This window comes from Phyllobates terribilis, unplaced genomic scaffold (assembly GCF_046119375.1).
Source record: "Phyllobates terribilis strain yellow unplaced genomic scaffold, ASM4611937v1 Scaffold_7__3_contigs__length_470593459, whole genome shotgun sequence".
Taxonomy (NCBI): domain Eukaryota; kingdom Metazoa; phylum Chordata; class Amphibia; order Anura; family Dendrobatidae; genus Phyllobates; species Phyllobates terribilis.
In genome coordinates this window covers 128,397,759-128,416,848 of record NW_027362767.1, presented here as the reverse complement: position 1 = coordinate 128,416,848, position 19,090 = coordinate 128,397,759, and positions in this window count along the sequence as shown.

Sequence of the window (19,090 nt, the reverse complement as noted above, 5' to 3'; positions counted from 1 at the left end):
TTGGAATGCAAGCGCATGTATGTAGTAGCGGCTAGGCCTGAGGTGGTTAACGTTTTGGCGCATATCCTATCTCCTCCTAGGATTGCTGGATGTTTTCCTGCTACTATCCAAGTTCTATGACTCCCGTTAAAAAAAAGCTTCAGGTGATAAATGATGGATGAGGTGGTGGCAAAGGAGAAAGAGCAGGAGGAACAGGGACCATTCACATCAATATCAGGCCAGTCAACCACATATGTCTTGTAGGATATGTTTCTGTAACAAAAGGAGCGGTTTTGCTACACAGTTATAGGGCATACAGTGAGTGCAATGCCTACCAAAAATTTTGAGGCACTCCAATGCCCCTTGGAAATGACATGGAGGTCAGAGGGCCTTAACTAAACCATTTTTTCCATTTATAGCAACTGGGTCTCCTGTACACTGTTGGCCTAAGCAGTGAATGGAAGGCTTTCCAAAAATTATGAGGAACTGCAATGCCCCTTGAAACAGACGTGGATTACAGCGTAATAAAAACCTTATACCCATTATTGGGGAGTGGGTCTCCCTTAGTTTTCGCCTTTGCAATGAAAAGCAAAAGCTGACTAAAATTAGGAGGAAATGCAATGCCCGTTGGAAGAGTCGTGGAGGTTAGAGGTAATTAAAAACAACATTTCAATGCCCCTTGGAAGAGCTGTGGAGTTCAGAGTGGTTTAAGAAGATGCTTTTAATGCCCCTTTGAAGAGAAGTGGAGGTCACAGTAGCTTAAAAAGACGGTTTTAATGCCCCTCGAAAGAGAGGTGGAGGTCACAGTAGCTTAACAAGACAGTTTTAATGCCCCTCGGAAGAGACGTGGAGGTCCCAGTATCTTAACAAGACGGTTTGAATGCCCCTTGTAAGAGACGTGGAGGTCACAGTAGCTTAACAAAACGGTTTTAATGCCCCTTGGAAAAGTGGTGGATGGTTTTAATGCCCCTCGAAAGAGAGGTGGAGGTCACAGTAGCTTAACAAGACGGTTTTAATGTCCCTCGGAAGAGACGTGGGGGTCCCAGTAGCTTAGCAAGACGGTTTGAATGCCCCTTGGAAGAGACGTGGAGGTCACAGTAGCTTAACAAAATGGTTTTAATGCCCCTTGGAAAAGTGGTGGATGGTTTTAATGCCCCTCGAAAGAGGCGTGGAGGTCACAGTAGCTTAACAAGACGGTTTTAATGCCCCTCGGAAGAGACGTGGAGGTCCCAGTATCTTAACAAGACGGTTTGTATGCCCCTTGTAAGAGACGTGGAGGTCCCAGTAGCTTAACAAGATGGTTTTAATGCCCCTTACAAGATCCATGCAGTACAGCATATTACAAACATTATTCCTATTATTGGGGAGTGGGTCTCCCATAGTTTTTGCTTATGCCTTCCAAGCAAAAGCTGACAAAAATTAGGATGGAGGAACTTGCAATGCCCCTTACAAGAGCCATGCAGTACAGCATATTACAAACATTATTCCCATTATTGGGGAGTGGGTCTCACATAGTCTTTGCTTTTGCCTTCCAAGCAAAAGCTGCCAAAAATTAGGAGGAAATGCAATGCCCGTTCGAAGAGTCGTGGAGGTTAGAATTAATTAAAAACAACATTTCAATGCCCCTTGGAAGAGCTGTGGAGTTCAGAGTGGTTTAACAAGACGGTTTTAATGCCCCTTGGAAAAGTGGTGGAGGTCGCAGTAGCTTAACAAGACTGTTTTAATGCCCCTTGGAAAAGTGGTGGAGGTCACAGTAGCTTAACAAGACGGTTTTAATGCCCCTCGGAAGAGACGTGGAGGTCCCAGTAGCTTAACAAGATGGTTTTAATGCCCCTTGGAAAAGTGGTGGAGGTCACAGTAGCTTAACAAGACGGTTTTAATGCCCCTCAGAAGAAACGTGGCGGTCACAGTAGCTTAACAAGACGGTTTTAATGCCCCTCGGAAGAGACGTGGAGGTCCCAGTAGCTTAACAAGACAGTTTTAATGCCCCTTGGAAAAGTGGTGGAGGTCGCAGTAGCTTAACAAGATGGTTTTAATGCCCCTTACAAGAGCCATACAGTACAACATCTTAAAAAATTATTCCCATTATTGGGGAGTGGGTCTCCCACAGTCCTTGCTTATGCCTTCCAAGCAAAAGCTGACAAAAATAAGGACGAAGGAACTTTCAATAATGGCAACTCGGACCACGGTCACCCTGGTGGTATAGTGGTGGTGGAGGCTGAGGATAAGGAGAAGAACATAAAACAGCCGAAATGAGGAAGCGTATTCCCATGTGTGGGTGTGAAGCGGTGCATGTGAATACACCTCCCGAAATAACACAGTGGATTTGACTTTATGTTACTCTGCTGTCATTTGGTGGTGATGAGAAGTGTGGCCCAATCCAGCCCTTGTTCATTTTGATAAGGGTCAGCTTGTCAGCATTGTCAGTTAACAGGCGAGTGCGCTTATCAGTTATAATTCCCCCAGCAGCACTAAAAACACGCTCCGATAACACGCTAGCGGCAGGGCAGGCCAGAACCTCCAAGGTGTACAGAGCGAGTTCATTCCAAGTGTCCAGCTTGGATACCCAATAATTAAAAGGCACTGAGGAATCACGGAGGACGCTGGTACGGTCGGCAAGGTACTCCCTCACCATCTTTTGAAACTTTCCACTCCTTGTGAGAGTACCCCGCGCCTCAGGGCCTGTCCGAAGGGAGGGTCTGAGAAAAGTGTCCCAGAACATTGACAGTGTTCCCCTGCCTCTGCTGGATTGGAGTTGCGTCTCTCTCGCATGTACGACTTGGTTGGGCAACGAACTGTGACCTCTGCCGCTAGCGTGTTCAGATGGGAATTTTTTTAACAGTTCTGCAGCAAGGGCCTTCTGGTACTGCCCCATTTTTGTAGACCTCTCCACCTCAGGAATAAGAGAGTGAAAGTTCTCCTTGTAGCGGGGGTCTAAAAGTGTCACCAACCAGTAATGACTGTCACCCAACATTTTGACAACGCGAAGGTCACGGTTAAGGCAGCGTAATATAAAGTCAGCCATGCGTGCCAGACTGGTAACGGGCAAGACTTCCGTGTCCTCACTAAGATGACGACTGACCATGCTCTCCTCCTCCTCCTCCTCCCCCCTGTCCTCAGGCCACCCACGCTGAACCGACGGCATGACAGTTGTACAGGTACTACCGTCTACAGCGCATGATACAAGCTCCTGTTCTTCCTCTTCCTCCTCCTCCTCTCCCTCATTGTCCCCCAATGCACGTTGGGATGAGATGAGGCTGGGCTGTGTGTAATCGACCGCTACGGCTTCTTGATCCATCTCATCATACTCTGGCTGCAATTGCTCCTCTTTAATTCTCTGCTGAGAGAGTTGCAAAAGACAGACAAGTGGAATGCTGACGTTAATGGTGGCGTCATCGCCACTCACCATGTTGGTGGACTCCTCAAAGTTTGTCAAGATGGTACATATGTCAGACATCCAGGTCCACTCCTGAGGTCTTATGTGTGGAGTCTGACCTGAATATCGACGGCCTTGTTGCAGCTGGTACTCCACAACTGCTCTCTTCTGCTCACAAATCCTTTGCAACATGTGGAGGGTAGAGTTCCAAAGTGCGGGGACATCACACACCAGTCGGTGTGATGGAAGCTGCAAACGCTGCTGCAACACAGTAAGGGTGGCGGAAGCTGTAGCCGACTTGCGAAAGTGAGCTGACAGGCGGCGTACTTTGACGAGCAGATCTGGCAACTCGGGGTACGATTTAAGAAACCGCTGAACCACGAGGTTAAGCACATGAGCCAGGCATGGTACGTGTGTGATCTCGCCTCGCCTCAGAGCCGCCACCAGGTTACGGCCATTGTCACACACGACTGTGCCTGGATGAAGGTTCAGCGGTCTCAGCCACAGATCTGCCTGCTCTTTCACAGCTGTCCACAACTCACAAGCAGTGTGAGGTTTCTCACCTAAGCTTATTAGTTTCAGCACAGCCTGTTGCCGCTTGGCGGAGGCAGTACTGCAGTGCTTCCAGCTTGTAACTGATGTGGCGATATCTGAGATGGAGGCTGAACATGAGGAGGAGGAGGAGGATGATGCGCAGGAGCTGTACACTGTGGGGGCAACTCTGACTGACATAGGGCCCGCAATCCTCGGTGTGGGGAGGATGTGTTCCGTCCTAAGGTCCGACTGGGTCCCGGCTTCCACTATGTTTACCCAGTGTGCCGTCAGGGAGATGTACCGTCCCTGGCCACAAGCACTTGTCCACGTGTCCGTTGTCAGGTGGACTCTCCCAGTAACTGCGTTGTTGAGGGCACGGCAGATGTTTTGGGACACGTGCTTGTGTAGTGCGGGGATGGCACACTGGGCAAAATAGTGTCGACTGGGGACCGAGTACCGAGGGACGGCCACCACCATAAGGTTGCGGAAGGATTCCGTCTCCACCAGCCTAAAGGGCAGCATTTCCAACGCAAGCAGTCGTGAAATGTGCGAATTTAGGACTGTGGCCTGTGGGGCGTTAGCTGCGAATTTCCGCTTTCTTTCAAAGGTCTGGGATATGGACAATTGAACGCTGCGTTGGGACGTTGAAGTGGACGTTGACGCTGTTTCTTGAGAAACTGCCATAACAAGTGAAGACTGAGAGGAGGGGGCATCTTTGCATGCAGTATGGACAGGGGATTGCCTTGCACACACAACAGGGGGTTCTATTGCACGCACAACAGCGGAAGAAGCAGTGGTGACACCCGCTGACACTGGTTGTGGACCCTGGGGTTTGCCCCACAAAGTCGGGTACTTTGCTGCCACGTGCCTGATCATGCTGGTGGTGGTCAGGCTGGTAGTTTTGTCACCCCTGTTGATGCTAGCATGGCAGGTGGTACAAATGGCCTTTTTGGGGGTTATCAGCAGAGTCTTTAAAAAAATTCCAGACTCTGGAAGACCTACTGGTTGTACTGGCAACGTCCCTCGTTTTGGTGTTACGGGGAACTGTTGCCCGCCTTCTGTGTGCTGCCACCACACTGCTTCTTCCTGCCTGTTGGGGTACTCTGCCTCCCTCCCCGTGTGCTGCTTGCCTCGCTCTGCGTGTCCTCCTGCCACGTTGGGTCAGTTACTAGATCATCCACCACCTCCTCCTCTTCCACTTGCGTACCACGATCCTCCTCCTCACTTCGTAGCAATTGTGTCTCGTCATCGTCCACCTCTTGTGACAAATTGCCAGCGTCGACTTCCTCTGGCCGTGGCTGTTCAAATATTTGGGCATCGCTACATGGGATCTCCTCTTCCACCACTTCAAGCGAAGCAGGCGAGGGGCACAAATCTGGAAATGGACCAGTGAACAGCTCTTCAGAGTGTCCAAGTGTGGGATCAGTTGCTGTCTGACGACACTCGGCATGGTGGGAGGAAGGAGCATCAGGGTGAGGAGGAGTATGCGGTCGAGACTCACGGCTACTAAGAGTTGACCGTGTGGAAGACAGACCGGAGGTGGTGGTGCCCAGGTAACTGGAAGTATTATCTGCTATCCAATTAATAACCTGTTCACACTAATCAGTTCGCAATACTGGTGTTGTTCTGTGCTTCCCTAGTAATTCAGTCAAGAAGTGAGAGCGAGAAGATGTGGCTGTTGGTTGTGGCACATTTTCACCTTGGCCACGGCCCCGTCCTCTGCATTCACCATCACCAGAACGTCCACTTCCACGTCCCTTGCCGCGCGCCTTGCCCATTGTAAAGGAAGTAAAATAGCTTACACTCGCACTATCAATGGAAAAAGGGTAATAGAAAGTAGATTAGAACCGTGGAAGAGGAAAACCACAGTTCTATTTCTCTGGCCTACACCTGACTCTTTTAAACAATCTGAACAATCAGGGAGAAACTATTACTGTTTTTCTTTACGGAAAAAATACCAAAAGCTGAATAATAGAGATTTTTTACCGTGGAATGGCAAAACCAGAGTTATTGTTTACTGGGGTAAACCAGAAAATTTTAAATAGATATATTTGCGGCTGAACAGTGAGCGACACACTCAAACTGTTTTTTTTAGGTAAAAATGGCCCAAAAGTGGATAATACAGAGATTTGACCCGTGGAACTGCAAAACCACACTTGTATTTCTCGGGCCTACATCAGACTATTTTCAAAAGATATATTTGTGCCTGAACAATTAGGAAACACTACTGTTTTTCTTTACAGCAAAAAATGCAAAAAAGCAGGATAATAGAGATTTTTTACCGTGGAACATCAAAACCACAGTTATAATTTACTGGTGTATACCAGACTTTTTTAAATATATATATTTGCGGCTGAACAGTGAGCGACACACTCAAACTGTTTTTTTTAGATACAAACGGCCCAAAACTGGATAATACAGAGGTTTGAACCGTGGAACTGCAAAACCACACTTCTATTTCTCTAGCCTACACCAGACTATTTTCAACACATATATTTGTGTCTGAACAATCAGAGACACACTTTTTTTTTTTTGGGGGGGGGGGGGGACGACACCAAAAGGTTAATAAGACGGGTATTTGTACAGTGTGAAGGAGGAAAAAAAAAAGAGGAATTAGATTTTAAAAAAAAGGATTTTTCCTGGCCCCCGAGACCTGGAGCTAAGTCCAGCAATTTCAGCAACAGGAGCACACAGGACTGTAATGCAGCACTTGCTGGTATAACCACTGCATATCCTATACAGCCTGCCTGCCTGCCTGATATCTGGGATGGATATTAGTCCTGAGAACGACTGTTTGTTTGATCTGGCAGCCTTTACAGACCCCACACTAACTATTTCGCAGGATATATCTCTCCCTAAATCAGCAGCGCTGTCCCTACACTGTCTGATCCGGAGCGACTGTGTCCAAGATGGCGGCACCCGGTTTTAAATACTCGAGGTGACGCTGTGCGGCCAGCCAATCACTGTAATGCCCACAAACAACATGGCTGCGGAATTACAGTGACTGGCTGGCAATCCCTGCATGTTCATTGGCTCCATAAAGAGCGCCAAACATGCAGGGCGGAGACCCGAGCTCCCGCCCGAGTAACCCGGAAATGCTCGGTGCTCGCCGAACATCCCGAGTAGCGTGATGCTCGGGCGAGTACCGAGCAGTGTCGAGCATGCTCGCTCAACACTAATGTAGATACATCTTTTTATATCTGTTTATTAGGGGTAAAATCTTTATACAAAGGACTGATACAGAAAGAATCGTATTCAGGATGGTGCCAGAAATTTTACTCCAAGGGGGATTCATGATTGGTGGTTTTTATAATGAAGAATCATAACTCTTGGCAGTTACTATAACGAGCATAACTTGAGTTGCAACTTTGGGACACCATGACGGCATTGAGTTTCTCTGCTGAGATAGTTCCCTCAATCCCACGTTAGTCAGGATCATGGCTGTAACCTCAAAAACATTATGGCAATACATCCCCGTCTATGGTAGAACTAACATGTACAGTACAATGCCAAATACTAACTCTGTGTCTGGCAGCTTGCGCCCTCCCAGTCACTCATTCTCAAAAAACATTCCAGCTTCGGCAATCAGCAGCTTCACCCTGCTTTCCATTCCACCACCTCTGAAACCAACTTTTTATTAGAACTTGTGGCTTTAACTGACTCAACATGGCTGACTTAAGCATCTTCCTTTCCTGATGGTCCATTTGATATTCTCTCTTTGTACCACATGTCTATCAGACCCTTACTGGCAACACGTCTCCACTTTGAAAGATAATGTAAATAGGTTCAGGGTGGTGAAAGACTATAAAAAATGTTTCACCGGCACCACTCTTCTGCATAACATACTGCTTCCCCCAACCGTAATGCTAATCATTAGTGATTAGCGAGCATACTCACAAGTACTCGGTACTCGCCCGAGCATCTCAGTACTCGAGATGCTCGGAGCTCGCCGAGTACTTGCGGGATGCTCGCGCGGACACTCTGGTCACCTCCCCGCATGTTTGGCTCTCTTTAGAGCGCCGATCAACATGCAGGGATTGCCTGCCACTCATTGTAATGCCGCAGCCATGTTGGTTGTGGCGTTACAGTTATTGGCTGTCCGCACAGCGTCATCAGGTCTATATCAGACCTGGCGCCGCTGTGCTCGTCACAGTCACTCCAGAATCAGACAGTGTAGTGAGAGATGCTGCTGCGTCAGGGAGAGATTTGCTTGTGTATTAGGTAGTGTAGGGAGAAAAAACGTACATTACACATATCCATTTTAACAAACAGTCCTTCTGAGGACTAATCCATCTGCAGAGATATCAGGCAGGCAGGGTATATAGGCAGGCAGGGTATATAGGCAGGCAGTGTATATAGCAGACTGCAGTGCATATAGCACAAGAGGCTCCATTCCAGTTTTGTCTGCTGCTGCTGCTAGATATTTCTAGACAAAGGCCCAGGTCTCAGGGGCCAGGAATACTTTTTTTGGATCTTAATCCTCATTATTTGCTTAAAAAACAATCCAGAAAACACAGTTTTTCTGCGCCATTTGCTTGTTGGCACTGCAGAATACAGCCAGGTCCTTTCCATATTACAGCGCTAGAAAACCAGCTATTTTTTTTATACGTTTTCAGAAAATACTGCCATTTTTGGCCTCCATTCCAATTTTTTTTCACTGTGTCAGCGAAGTTTTTGACACCGGTTTGCTGTTCAAACTAGTTACCTACAGGTCAGGTATTTAAAACTCTGTTTTCTCCGTCACACGGATCACATATAAGTTCGCTCCAAACTCAGTCATTTGTAGTGAGCGTGGAAGATATTGTCCTCCATTTAAAATGGGCAAGGCACGTGGCAGGGGACGGGGAACTGGACGTGATGGTGATGGTGCATGCAGAGGCCGAGGACAAGGCCGTGGGCAAGCTGAAATTGTGCCACAACAAACACCCCGACCTTCCTGTCCCAATTCCTAGGGGACCGCAGCACACCACTATTGAACCCAGAGCAGTATCAAAAGGTTGTTGGTTGGATAGTGGATAATGCTTCCAGTCACTTAGCCACCACCACCACCACCCTGTCTTCCACACGGTCAAGTCTCAGTAGCTGTGAGTCTGGACCGCATATTCCTCACCCTGATCCTCCTTCCTCCCACCATGCCGAGTGCCCGTAGACAACTGATCCCACACTTGGACACTCTGAAGAGCTTTTTACTTTTCCATTTATAGATTCAGGCCTCTCGCCCGGTCCACTTGAAGCGGGTCAAGAGGAGATAGCATGTAGCGATGCCCAAATATTTGAGCAGCCACGGTCACACGAAGGCGACGGTGGAAAAGTGTCACAAGAGGTGGACGATGATGAGACACAATTGCCAGAAAGTCAGAAGGCGGACCAGGGTGTGGAAATGGAAGACGAGGTGGTGGATGATATAGTAACTGACCCAACCAGGCAGGAGGACATGCAGAGCGAGAACAGCAGCACACGGGGGAGGGAGGCAGAGCACCCCAACAGACAGGAAGAAGCAGTGTGGTGGTCGCAGACAGAAGGCAGGCAACCGTTCCCCGTAACACCAACACTAAGGAAGTTGCCATTGAAACTGTTAGGTCTACTCGAGTCTGGTTATTTTTTAAAAACTCTGCAGATAACCCCAAAAAGGCCATTTGCACCACCTGCCAGCATCAGCAGGGGTAGCAAAACTAGCAGTCTGATCCCCACCAACAAGATCAGGCACATGGCACCAAAGCACCCGACTTTGTGGGCTGCACCCCAGGGTCCAGGAACAGTGTCTGCGGGTGGCACCATTGCTTCTTCCGCTGTTGTGCATGCAAGCCAATCCCCTGTCCATGGTGCATACGAAAATGCCTCCTGCCCTGCACCTGTCGTTGCACACTCTCAAGTAGCAGCATCAGGAAGCACGTCCATGTCCTTGTCCCAGCGCAGTGTTCAGTTGTCCATACCCCAGTCCTTGGAACGCAAGCGCAAATATGCAGCCAACGCCCCACAGGCCACAGTACTAAATTCTGACATTTCACGACTGCTTGCGCTCGAAATGTTGCATTTAAGGCTCGTGGAGACGGAAGCATTCCGCAACCTGATGGCGGCGGCCATCCCTTGGTCCCCAGCTGACACTATTTCTCCCGGTGTGCTGTTCCCGCAATACACAAGCACGTGTCCCTAAACATTAGCCGTGCCCTCAACAACGCAGTTACTGGGAAAGTCCACCTAACCACGGACACGTGGACAAGTGCTTGTGGGCAGGGACGGTACATCTCGCTGACGGCACACTGGGTTAACATAGTGGAAGCCGGGACCCAGTCGGTCCTTGGGCCCTAGGTCAATCAGGGTTGCCCCCAACGGTCTACAGCTCCTGCACCTCATCCTCCTCAGCCTCCTCCTCCTCTTCAGCCTCCATCTCCGAAATGACCACATCAGTCACAAGCTGGAAGCACTGCAGCACTGCCTCGGCCAAGCGGCAACAGGCTGTGCTGAAGCTAATATGATTAGGTGACAAACCGCACAATGCTGAAGAGTTGTGGACAGCTCTGAAAGAGCAGTCAGATCTGTGGCTCACACCGCTGAACCTACAGCCAGGCATGGTCGTGTGTGACAATGGCCGGAACCTTGTGGCGACCCTGAGGCGAGCTCACACATGTACCATGCCTGGCCCATGTGCTTAACCTTGTGGTTCAGCGGTTTCGCAAATCCTACCCGGAGCTGCTGGATCTGCTTGTTAAAGTATGCTGCTTGTGTGCCCATTTTAGAAAGTCACCTACAGGTTCCGCCGCCCTTTCCGTGTTTCAGCAGCGTTTGCAGCTTCCGGCTCACAGACTGGTGTGTGATGTCCCCACGTGTTGGAACTCTACACTGCAGATGGTGGGAAGGATTTGTGAGCAGAAGAGGGCAGTTGTTGAGTACCAGCATCAAAAAGGCCGTCGGTATTCAGTTCAGACTCCACACATAAGACCTCAGGAGTGGACATGGATGTCAGACATATGTACCATCCTCCAAAACTTTGAGGACTCCACCAAGATGGTGAGCGGCGTTGATGCCATAATTAGCGTCACCATCCCGCTTCTCTGTCTTCTGAAACGCTCTCTGCTCACAATCAAAGAGGATGCATTGCAGGCGGAGCACAATGAGATGGAGCAAGGAACCATACAGGGTGATTACACACAGCCCAGCCTCATCTCATCCCAATGTGGATTGGGTGACAATGAGGAAGAGGAGGAGGAGGCAGAACAGGAGCTAGTTTCATGCGCTATAGACGGTACTACCTGCACAGCTGTCATACCGTCTGTTCAGCGTGGATGGCCAGAGGACAGAGAGGAGGAGGAGAGCATGGTCAGTCATCCTCTTAGTGAGGACACGGAAGTCTTGCCTGTTAGTAGTCTGGCACTCATCGGTGAGTTTATGTTATGCTGCCTTTCCCATGACCCTCGCGTTCTCAAAATTTTGGGTGACTGTCATTACTGCTTGGTGACACTTCTCGACCCATGCTACAAGGAGAACTTTATATCTCTTATTCCTGAGGTGGACAGGTCTACAAAATGGGTCTGTACCAGAAGGCCCTTGTTGCGGAACTATTAAAAAAATTCCAATCTGAAAACGCTGGTGGCAGAGGGCACACTTCGTTGGACAACCAAGGAGTACAGGCGAGAGAGACACAACTTCAATCCAGAAGAGGCAGGGGAACACTGTCAAAGTTCTGGGAGAGTTTTCTCAGCCCCTCCCATCGCACAGTCCCTGAGGAGTGGGGTACTCTCACAAGGAGTGCAAAGTTTGGGAAGATGCTGATGGAGTACCTTGCCGACCGTACCAACGTCCTCCGTGATTCCTCTGTGCCTTATAATTATTGGGTATCCAAGCTGGATACGTGGAATGAATGGGTTCTCTATGCCTTGGAGGTCCTGGCCTGCCCTGCCGCTAGCGTTTTATCAGAGCGGGTTTTTAGTGCCTCTGGTGGAATTATAACTGATAAGCGCATCCGCCTGTCAACTGAAAATGCTGACAGGCTGACTCATAAAAATGAACAAGGGCTGGATTGTGCCAGACTTCTCAACACCACTGAATGATAGCAGCGGTAACGCTTCCTGATTTTGGCTATTTGCTCTTGTCCTCCTCCTTCTCCTCATCCTCCACCACCATATCACCAGGGTGACCGTCGTCCGTGATGCAACACCCAAATAATTTTTTTAAGGGGTGTTTATGATGCCCGTAAAAAAAAAATTTCATACACTATGTTCATGTATACCCCCGAGGGGTAAATGTTTGTCAGCCCATACACTTAGTGCATGGGCATTACAAGTATAGGAGGCCCGCTCCTTTCTAATGGGAACATTTTTTAATGAGGCCCTCCTCCACGCCTCTTCCAAGGGGCATTGAAGTGCCTCCAAATTTTTGGCAACCCTTGCATTCACTGCATAGGTCAACACTATCGGAGACCCACTTCCTAATAATGGGAACATTGTTTTGAGGAGGCCCTCTGACCTCCATGTCTCTTCCAAGGGGCATTGAAGTGCCTCCAAATTTTTGGCAACCCTTGCATTCACTGCATAGGCCAGCACTATGGGAGACCCACTTCCTAATAATGGGAACAGTGTTTTCAGGAGGCCCTCTGACCTCCATGTCTCTTCCAAGGGGCATTGAAGTGCCTCCAAATTTTTGGCAACCCTTGCATTCACTGTATAGGCCAGCACTATGGGAGACCCACTTCCTAATAATGGGATCATTGTTTTGAGGAGGCCTTCTGACCTCCACGTCTCTTCCAAGGGGCATTGAAGTGCCTCCAAATTTTTGGCAACCCTTGCATTCACTGCATAGGCAAACACAATGGGAGACCTACTTCCTAATAATGGGAACATTGTTTTCAGGAGGCCCTCCTCTAAGTATTTTCAAAGGGGTATTGGGATGCATCAAAATTTTCAAAGTGGTATTGGGGGGTGTCCAAATATTGGGCAGCCCTGGCACTCACTACATATGCAATAACAGTATAGGAGACCCACTCTTTAGTAATGGGAACAATAAAACATAGCCGGCTGATGGCTCTCTAAGAATAGTGAGGGCCGACTGCTGGTCCTTTAAGAATAGTAAAGGCCGCCTGATGGCCCTATAAAAATAGGCTTTGTGACTTTCAGAGCCTCTCCTTCATAAATGAAACACAATGTGTCTGATGATATCTCACACACCACATGGCCAGATAAGGTTGTGAAATGTTAAAGTGATATTTCCTGGTGAATGCATTTGTCACGGTTGAAAGAAATGCAAAAGTGAAAAAACGGATCAAAACGCTACATGTGAACATAGCCCAAGGTGTGGAGGAGCATTTTTGTTTTTGGTTATTTATTTTGCTTTATATACAAGTCTTTACCCTGGAAAGGATGTTCCTTAACATATTTCCCAGGAAAATCCATTTTGGTTTCATTTTGGTATGTTTTATTGTGAGTCCGTAAAAGTGGCGTAATACCTCTGACAACATTGTTGACGCAAGTGACCTGGGAGTCAGAAATGCTTCCAGGGGTCTTCCCCATGTTGTCCCCATGAAATTTGAGCACTGTTCCCATTGATTTGGTCAATTTTTAGGCCTTCTGCAGACCGCCGGGGGGAGCCGCCTGAAAAATGCTTGAGTTTCCCATAGACTTACATTGGGCTCATTGCTCGGGTCGAGCACCCAAGTATTCCAATGTGCTCGACTCGAGCATCGAGCACCCAAGCATTTTAGTGCTTGCTCATCACTACTACTCATCAAGTTTTAAACATGCAGTGCAACAGAGCCAATACTATTATGGTTAACTACAACTTCATTGCTTTTTCATTTCATTTTCTTTACAGGTACAACACCCTGTAAAAATAGTGAAACCCAAAATTACAAGCTGATTATTTACAGTTGACATTGTGGACCACACACTGTAAGAATGATTAATGCTTAGACAACAAAATACAGAATTTCATTCACAACAAATTGTGTGTGCTCCTTTATACAAAGGTGATGTTGGACCCCATAGCGGTCCCATAAAAGCCATTCCTATGTAAAATTACATTCACAAAGAGTAATTATTTTCCTATGGTGTCACAGGGAAAGAATGGAAGCATCCAGAGTTTTCAGGAGAGTAGAATTTTAAGACTGGGTTTTTGCAAGCATAGCAACAATTTCCCTTTAAAATAGCAGCCAAAGGGCAAAAAAAGATGTCATTGTCTGCAATTATTGGATGTCACAGTGGGTGAACTGAGGCCCTGTTAACGTAGAAAAATGTCAGACAGGAATCATAAAAAAATTGCTGTATGGCACAAATGCTTGCACTCTGAAAACTTTAAAATTCATCAGGTTAAATATGAATTGTGAGATCTGTGGCGCCCCTGCGGGTTCAGTCACCACAGAGGTACTGCATCTCACCCAGAGGTGTGGTGCCCCACTCTCAGGTAAGGATGGAGTACTGCCCGGGATCCACCCGCCTGCATCCAACACTACACCATTCCAGACCAGCAGGCGAGGCAAGATGCATTCGTACAGTGCTGAGCCCTGTCCCTGGTTGGAAGGGGGGGAACCAAAAGAGGGGGAACCATGTAGTGGGTGTGGGTGGAGGTAGTAGGTCAAGGGAGCACCTTCAGTAGGAGTATAAGAAGGGAACTATCTTGGAGATCGGTCAGTCTGAGGAGAGAGTTCAGAGGAGAGAGAGAGTTGGGAGCAGGAGCTCTGGAGGAGCTCTGCTCAGGAGGAGTGGAGAAAGGAGCAGGGCCTAGTCTGAGAGGCCCAGGAGGAAAGACAGAGAGAGGACGGGAGCAGAGGGAAGGCTCCAGAATCAGAGGGGGCCCCAGGGGCACGGTGAGTGCGGAAGCCACCCGTGCGCCCGAATCTACACGGACGTGGAGGGATCAGGCCGCAGTGGGGACCGGCCCCTAAACTAGTGGAGAAGAATCAGGCTCAGCTAGATAACCGGAGGCTACTGTACTTTCAAGGTGCAGCTGCCCACTACCACAATTACATCGCCGAAAAGGCGGCTGCATAGGGTCCAGGGGACTGCAGGTCGCACGACAAGATCCGAGGCTACTGGCTTGGGAAACTGATTGTGAGACGCAGGGCAGGAGGGTGAGAGCCAGCGCAGGAAGACGACCGAGGAAGGAACATAGAACGGGGTCCCGTTTAAGTACTACTGAAATACTTGAGAGCTGCTGAACCCCTTTCTTGGTGAACGCAGGACGACGTGGGTGGTTATAATCTGGCAGTTGTAACCTGGAGCAGCATTATAACTGTGAGTTAGGCTGCGTGCCCACTATGCATTTTTCAAGCGTTTTTGCTGCGGAATTTCCGCAGCGAAAATGCTTAGAAAACGCTTGGTAATACGTGCCCCATGGTCCCCAATGATAATCCGCATGTGCTGTGCACATGCTGCGGAAATTTCCGCTATAGATTATCATTACGGAAAACTACGCAGCGTATAACGCGCCCAGGGGATGGGGACGACTCGGTACCCGGGCCTTTGACTGGTTTGGGGGTGTCGCGGTGGTCGGCTCCCGGGCCCGTACCCTGGGGTCACTCTTGAAAAAGGGGATTAGAACTTGGATAGAAAATAAAAATAAAGTAGAAAGTTTGTGACGCCACCTGTGGTACCTGGTAAGGATTACCAGCGCTGCTTCAGACCTCCGGGGGTTGGGACTGCAGCCGAGGTGTTTCTGCTCCCCACAGGCGGAGCGGGCCCCCGGGGCAGAGTAGTGTGAAGGGATGCAGAAGAGAGGGGACCCAGCCGGGTCAGAGGAAGAACAGACACACACACCGGGGCTAGTTTCAGTACCTTTACTGCAGATGGTAGGCAGGTATGGTCCGGGGTACTTGTAGGTGGTGTGCACTTCTGGACTTGCTCCCCAGTGAACGGGTGTAAGGCCTCCTTTCTGTAACTTCCTGTCTCTCTCCCTGGAGCTTCTGACCTGCCTGGAACAGGGTCTAGCTCCCTAGATGTTTCTCTCACCCGTCTTGCTTGGCGGCGAGGGCTTTCCCACTGGTTACCACGATCCCTGGACGCTGGGGCCTTCGTGGTACCTAGTCCTCTGAATGTGCGGTGTTCACGGGTGGACTGAGGGATATGAAATCCTCCTCAGTATGCCGGATTCCCTACTAGGCATAGAGATCCCAATAGGCTCGGGCCCGGTGCCCGGCTTGCATCAGGGGACGAACCCTCTGTGGTTCCTCTATCCCTGAAGGCTCTTCTCCTCTCCTTTTCTTCTGGCCCACTCTAGGCTCTCACTGGCCAGACTAGCCCGCAGCTTGGGCCTAGCCTGGCTTTCAGCCACACAGACTTCAGCTTGTCTGGTGCTGCAGCATCGTGTCACACTCACTGCTTCCCACTGACTGACTTCCTGAACTCCACCCCCCAGTATATATATACCTGACAGGGCTCCATCTAGTGGACTTGGGTTGAGGTGTCTGCATGTATTGAGGCCACTGGGGAGAATCCATCTGTGCAACACCCAGGAGTTCTGTGACAGCCTGCAGCCGCAGGGCGTCACATTCCCCCCTAGTAAAAGTCAGTACTCCCGGACTGAAACTAATTTTTTAAAACAGGTTACAATGGTATCAATAACAATTTTATGAACATAACTATTTTTCTTCCCTTTGTGGGAGGCACTTGGCTTGAACGTTGCAATAACAGATTTAATAAACATTATTTATGCTTTACTGTAGTGAAAATATTTTCTTTCTTTCTTTCTTTTTAATATATATAAAATACTTTTATAACAATTGAGCACACGCACATTAGCAGCAACACAACTTTACTTTCTGCAACGGTCAGATTTGATGAGATCCCTCCTCGGGTGTGTCCCTCTCATCCGGGTAAGCTGGCTTGTGGGGGACCTGCTCCAAACCCCCAACGAAGGTCCTGGGCGGGCTGCAGCACTGATGTAGGACCACTGGTTCAGCCACGCCAAGCAGGTTTTAGTGGTGGTGGTCTTGTGAAAACCACCAGGGGGCACCTCAGGAGGTGCAAACTATGTACAAGGCGGGTCTCTACCTTCTCTCCCTTCTGTGCTGATGAATGTGCTCATATGGTCCCTACAAGACCAGGTCCAGTCTTTCTGGCCAAACTTTACTTTTATGATCTACAACATTAAATGTGCAGTGAGGGCCAAGTGTCGTTCACAGTTCCCGACCTCCTAGTTCAGGAACTTATATACTTAAACATGAGAGCTACCGGGGAACTAGTAGCTCAAGGGCGCCCCCTCCTGGGCTGCGCCTCATTATGGGAGCTGGGTGACCCATCCTGTTCATCCTGCCGTTCAGTCAGGGTGTCCTGTTCCAACAGTTCCCTCACCCTGTGAACATTTAGGGCATACGGCAGAGCCATGGGCATGATCCGTGCCACAGCTCCTGCTGGTGCGGCGACTGCTCCTGCCTGAGCAGCGCCGGGTGCAGACTGGTCATCTGGGGCATTAACTGGGGCCCCGGCGTGTTGCTGATCATCCGCCATCGCTGTGTCCCCCTAGTTAACTGCGGCCTACCTTCCGGCTTCTAGCGCTGGCTGCGGTCCTCCGGATGGGAACTGGGGAGTTGCCCGTCAAGCAACTCCGGAGCAGAACCTTGCGTCTCTGACGTCAGGGCGTGCGCTTCCCGGCACGGCGGTCTCCTTCCAGGACCTGACGCTGCGTCAGTGCGTGAGACGGGGCTTGGGTTGGGCATACTTCTGCGGTTAAGCCCCTCTTCTTCCCGTGCGGCGACTCGAAAATGGCGGACAATGGCGGGAAACAGCGGCAATTGGCGGGAAAACTTCACCATGGTACGCGTTACAGTCTTTTAAGGTGCACAGTACCCGGTGGCAACGGGCACGGAATCCTGTTCGTGACGCCAGGAAGAGTATGATGCGCCCAGGGGATGGGGACAACTCGGTACCCGGGCCTTTGCCTGGTTTGGGGGTGTCGCGGTGGTCGGCTCTCGGGCCCGTACCCTGGGGTCACTCTTGAAAAAGGGGATTGGAACTTGGATAGAAAATAAAAATAAAGTAAAAAGTTTGTGACGCCACCTGTGGTACCTGGTAAGGATTACCAGCGCTGCTTCAGACCTCCGGGGGGTGTTGGGACAGCAGCCGAGGTGTTTCTGCTCCCCACAGGCGGAAAGGGGCCCCCGGGGCAGGGTGGTGTGAAGGTATGCAGGAGAGAGGGGACCCAGCCAGGTCAGAGGAAGAACAGACACACACACCAGGGCTAGTTTCAGTACCTTTACTGCAGATGGTAGGCAGGTATGGTCCGGGGTACTTGTAGGTGGTGTGCACTTCTGGACTTGCTCCCCAGTGAGCGGGTGTAAGGCCTCATTTCTGTAACTTCCTGTCTCTCTCCCTGGAGCTTCTGACCTGCCTGGAACAGGGTCTAGCTCCCTAGATGTTTCTCTCACCCGTCTTGCTTGGCGGCGAGGGCTTTCCCACTGGTTACCACGATCCCTGGACGCTGGGGCCTTCGTGGTACCTAATCCTCTGAATGTGCGGTATTCACGGGTGGACTGAGGGATATGAAATCCTCCTCAGTATGCCGGATTCTCTACTGGGCATAGAGATCCCAATAGGCTTGGGCCCGGTGCCCGGCTTGCATCAGGGGACAAACCCTCTGTGGTTCTTCTGTCCCTGATGGCTCTTCTCCTCTCCTTGTCTTCTGGCCCACTCTAGGCTCTCACTGGCCAGACTAGCCCGCAGCTTGGGCCTAGCCTGGCTTTCAGCCACACAGACTTCAGCTTGTCTGGTACTGCAGCATCGTGTCACACTCACTGCTTCCCGCTGACTGACTTCCTGAACTCCACCCCCCAGTACATATATACCTACCTGACAGGGCTCCATCTAGTGGACTTGGGTGGAGGTGTCTGCATGTATTGAGGCCACTGGGGAGAATCCATCTGTGCAACACCAGGAGTTCTGTGACAGCCTGCAGCCGCAGGACGTCACACATGTCCATTAATTTTGCGGACACGCAACATAATCGCCGCCATTGACTTGCATTGGACCACGTGACATCCGCATCACTGCATCTGCACAAGCAGATATCACATGGTTCAATGTGTGGATGGTACCCAGGTCTGGAGAAGAGGAGACTCTCACCCAGACCTGGGTGCCATAGAAACTGTAAAAAAAAAAGAATTTAAAATAAAAAATAAAGATTATACTTACCTTCCGATGTCCTCCCGGTGTTTTCTCCCCTCCGTCTGGTCTGCTGTATGGGTCGCGGTGTTGTGAAGGACCTGCCATGACGTCATTG